The sequence below is a fragment of the Tamandua tetradactyla genome (genome assembly GCF_023851605.1).
Source record: "Tamandua tetradactyla isolate mTamTet1 chromosome 18 unlocalized genomic scaffold, mTamTet1.pri SUPER_18_unloc_1, whole genome shotgun sequence".
NCBI lineage: Eukaryota > Metazoa > Chordata > Mammalia > Pilosa > Myrmecophagidae > Tamandua > Tamandua tetradactyla.
This window is the reverse complement of record NW_027518250.1, coordinates 296,829-302,045: the sequence shown is the minus strand read 5'-3', so window position 1 is coordinate 302,045 and position 5,217 is coordinate 296,829. Positions and strand designations below refer to the sequence as shown.

The 5,217-nt window shown below is 31.2% G+C and overlaps 1 pseudogene; it reads left to right on the top strand.

Moving 5' to 3' along the window:
* The first annotated feature begins 1,371 nt into the window (after positions 1 to 1,371).
* Positions 1,372 to 2,328, top strand: LOC143672872 (olfactory receptor 5AL1-like; annotated as a pseudogene).
* The last annotated feature ends 2,889 nt before the right edge of the window (positions 2,329 to 5,217 follow it).

Below are 5,217 nucleotides of genomic sequence, written 5' to 3'. Positions count from 1 at the left end.
AATATAATGATTCAGCAATCATACTCATTTGTTAAACCTCCCTCCTCTGTATAACTCCACCATCACCTATGATCTTCCTCTTACTCTCTAGGGGCATTTAGGCTATGCCCATTTTAAATTTTTGGTGTTGAAAGGGGCTTCCAATAACCCCATCTGGAGGTTGTAGGTTTCTGGAGAGTTACCTTACTGCACTGAAACTTTGTAGAATCTTATATATACCAGAATTTTTTTCTGTTTTCAGAAAGTCACTTCATAAATGTTTATTGACACATCACTGACCCCATCTTCTTACATACACTGTAGTTTATATTTTCCTGTTTGTAAGGATATGTAATGCTTCATTATACTTTATTTTAAGAAATGTCCTGACTGCCCTTGAATATGTACCCTAATAGAATAATTTTGGATTATTTTATTATGTATTGTATTCTATTATGTATTGTCATACATTAAATATTTGAATTAATTTGTGGAGCATTTCCTTCTTTTTAAAATATCATTCCAGTACTAAATAAGGGGAGTCTAGAATTTATTCAATTTAAACATAAAGAATATGAAAATATAAGAACAAGTTATTGCTACTTCAGCCATAAATTAAACCTAACATTTAAAAATGTTCACTTACAATTTTGAGTGAATTCTTTAAAAAATATATGTTAAATTAAACCTAACATTTAAAAATGTTCACTTATAATTTTAAGTGAATTCTTTAAAAAATATATGTTAATTTAAAAATTTAAGGTACATTTTCATTATGCTATAAATTTCATCATATAACTTTGTAGCTGAACACTTTACAACAATCTTTAAAAATCTATTAATATTTTCTACTATTCAATATTTTTTGACTTATTGCTCATGTGCAATATCACAGATTTATAAATAATGATATTTTACCCCCTTCTTTTGATTATACTGGCTAGTACACTGAGAGAAATGTTTAAAAAGAGTGAAGATTGTTGGGATTCTGAGATGTATTGAAATGTCTAGTTATTTCACATTAATATATTGATCTGAAACGTTTTGTTTCATTGAAGTATTTTCCTTGAGTCATTAAAATATTTATCCTGCTATACCTATTTAATAATGAGTTTTCATTCTATATGTGAAATTTCATGTTTTAATTCAGGTATCTTCTATCTTCTTTAAAAATACCCTGGAAGATTCAACATCTTGAAATTTCTAACTGAAGCAAATACCTTCCAGCCAAAAGCAGGTAGAACTGAAATGTAAGGATGGCCCATGAGATCCTTTAAAAATAGTCTTTCCAGTATGGTCACCACAAAATAAGGGTGAGTCAACTCCTTAATTTGAGAAGCCAAGATTATCCAGAATGGATGTTCTAGAGATAATGGTGTAGTATACTTCCACACTGATTCCATGGCCAAAGGCAATAATTCAGAAGTGACTGAATTTATCCTTTTGGGACTCACAGACAGTATGGAGCTTCAAGCCCTTTTTTATGGAGTCTTTCTTATAATCTATTTAATTAGTGCCATGGGTAATCTTGGGTTAATTATGCTAATTCAAATTAGTCATCAACTTCACATACCTATGTATTTTTTCCTCAGTCATCTGGCTTTTGTTGATTTTTGCTATACCTCCTCTGTCACCCCAAACACAATAATGAACTTCCTCCAGGAAATTAAAAGAATATCCATACCTGCTTGTGCCATAGTTGTTTTGTTTTATCATGTTTGTGGTATGTGAAGTGTATATGCTCTCAGTCATGGCTTATGATAGGTATGTGGCCATCTGCATACCTTTACTCTATACCATTGTCATGAATAGAAGGGTTTGCATTCACATGGTAGTTAGTGCTTATTCCTATGGAGTTTCTGTGGGACTCCTACAGGCAATTCTTACCTTCCAGTTGTCTTTGTGTGACTCAAATACAATAAATCACTTCTGTTGTGATAATGTTCCTTTGGTTGGTCTGGCTTGTCATAAAACCCATTACAAAGATATCAAAGAACTGATATTGTTCACACTTGCTGGTTTCAATACTCTTTTCTCTCTTTTAACTGTTCTCATCTCCTACGTATTCATTTTATTTACCATTCTGAGGATTAAATCTGCTGAAGGCAGACAAAAAGCCTTTTCTACTTGTGCCTCACATCTGACTTCCATCACTATATTTTATGGGACAATTATCTTCATGTATATGCAGCCCAAACAAGCCATTCTCTGGATACTGACAAGTTAGCTTCTGTTTTCTGTATTGTGGTAATTCCCATATTAAATCCTTTAACTTACAGTCTGAGGAACCAGGAAGTGAAAAATGCTATGAAGAGAATTATGGAAAAGTTGTGTTCTACTATAAAATAAATTACCTATGATTTAATTGAAAGACTCTAAGTAGAGAAGCAGCACTTAAAAATTAAATTTTTGGGTAGTACACTGGTGACTCAATGGCACAATTCTCACCTGTTGTGTTGGAGACCTGGGTTCATGTCCCAGAGCCTGCCCATATAAAAAAATGAAGTTTTCTTCATTAACACACTAAAAGTAAAAAAAAATGAAATTTTTAATATTTTAAAAGTTAATATGGTCACACAAATTGCAGTAATTTTCTGATTTTATTTTTTTATTTTGATCCTCATTCCTGGTGATAGTGAAAGACATGAGAATGAAACACATAAAGTTGCAAACAGTAGTTCAAATTGTGCTTTGTAGATTTTTCAAAATCATTTTTAGAGGTATTTTGAAGTGAATATTACTTACATTAGTAAAAAACACATCCTTTAAAATTTTTAAAGCAATGTTAAGTAGCTAATGTTGTTTATAAAATATTCACAGACACTAGTTTCTCAAAGCCTTGTCAACTTAACCTGAAAATAATTGTTGGTTCTGAAGGCCTTACAGGTTCACTAACATCCACACTGGCTGAAAAATTAAAGTAAATCAAATGTTAACAAATAAGATATGCATGCCCTTCAAATCAGAATAAGGTTTGTAGATTGGAAAATAATAGCAATCCATGTTAGCTTTCTGTTTTTGATAACAGCACAGTGGTCATTTAAGAGAATATACTTGGTTTTAGCAACTACTATTATAAATGAAGTAAAGATATATGTCTTCAATTTATTCCTGAACATTCAGGAAAAATATAATGTGATAAATTGTTAACATTTAGGGAATTGGGGTGAAGGCTTTAAACGTATTCATTTTAAAATGTTGGCATCTTTTCTAAAATCTGAAATTATGTTGAAATAAAATTTAAAATAAGAAATTAGTCCTACAGCATTTATTGCTTACTTCTACTTTAATAGATTAGTATTTTTGTAAAATGGTTCTTGTTTTGGTGCCCCAATTCCAAAACCTTTGTAACTTTAAAATAGTAGAATTTTTACAAATCATACTTAACAGCAATTTTTCTTTCCTTAAAAATATGAATAAATGAAACACCCATTATTCTCCATATAAATCTTAGCTCTTTCTTTAGGAGATTAGCTGTTTCATTAGGAGAACTCATTATGAGCTTTGTATTTTCACCTGTTACAAATCAAATAACTGCACCATACCTTTTTAGAAAATTCTAAAGGACAATTTGCCTAATTGTTCTTAAAATGACTTGTACCTTTGTTAATAGTTTTATGATCAGTGGAAAATTTGCAGGCAAGGTACTTAAACAGATTTAAGAATTCAAATCTTCATTGAAGCATCAGTCAAGAGAGAGAGTGAATCTTGATCTTTCAGATTTAATTTAGTTATTACAAGTTTGAAATTCAGGTATACTACATGTGTGATGGAGAAAAATGGGGCTCTGAATCTGTTGTAGTCATTTTCACTTTGCCTAAGATAAACCCTGCCCCTACCAGAGAATGTTTTGATTCACAACCATGACCAGTCATGGTTCTGGCCAATTCTATTTCAACTGCAGTCAAATCCCTGGTGCTACTGTTATAACTGTTATGTACTCCAAGAAAAGGTTTTCTTTAATATGTTACATGGAATATTAAGTCTCTGTGATGATACATAAAATAGGGGTTAAATGTTCAAATATATTTCAGAAGCATTTTACACTATATAACCTTTTTCTTGAAGACACAATTATCAACAGTATAAAAAAGGACTTGACAATGTTTCCTTTAATATTTTTAGCTACTATTTTACAAATACTTTTCACCACATGAAAATTTTTGAGAAAATCTCCTTTCAACATTCTGAACAAAGACCATTTTGGACCCCAGAGCCCATTGGTGTGATCTAAATGGGCCTCATTGAAGAGTTAGGTTTTCATATCTTAAAATAAGACAGCTAATCCAGTACTATATATGAAACTACTCTGGATTGATTGAGTGCACCCAAAATTTAAAAGTTTAGGTTTATTTTTCAGAGACTTACAACCTGCAAATTGTTCCTATGCCAGATGAACCCTGAAACTTAGAGGTATCAGTATCTCCGAGAACATTGACTAGTCACATTCCCCTACCCCAAAATGTCAACACCCCTTTTCAACATGAAGATGTTAGAATGGTCATTGCCAACATTGAGAGCATGATCAAATGAGATGAAAAAGTTGTAAGAGAAAGATAGAATTTAACTGTCACTACTGAATGATTATATAGATTTTTTTTTTGCTTTTAGTATATTGGAACAAACATTAAGAAATAACTGAAATTGTGGAACTGCAACCCTTACTATATTTTGAAATTTTCTTTATAACTACTTGCTAAATGGTAGTTTGAAATTCATCATTTTCTGTATACATTATATTTTACAATAAATAATTTTTCCAAAATATGAAAGATTGAACATAGTATTACCTTATGACTGCTAACATACAACCAAAATAATTAAAAACAGAGACTGAAGAAAAATTTGTACAGTAATGCTTATAGTCACATTGTTCACAATAACCAAATAGTGAAAGCAGCCCACATGTACATCAATAAATGAATGGCTAACAAAATGTGATACATCCCTACAATGAAATATTATTCAGCCATAAAAAGGAATGAAGTTCTGAAGCAGGCAACAGCATGGATGAAACTTGAAGATATCATATTGTTTTAGTTTGCTAGCTGCCAGAATGCAATATACCAGAAATGGAATGGATTTTTAAAAGGAAATTTAATAAGTCACTAGTTTACAGTTCTAAGGCTGAGAAAATGTCCCAATTAAAACAAGTCTATAGAAATATCCAATCAAAGGCATCTAGGAAAAGATACCTTGATTCAAGAAGGCAGTTGAAGTTCAGAGTTTCTCTCTCAA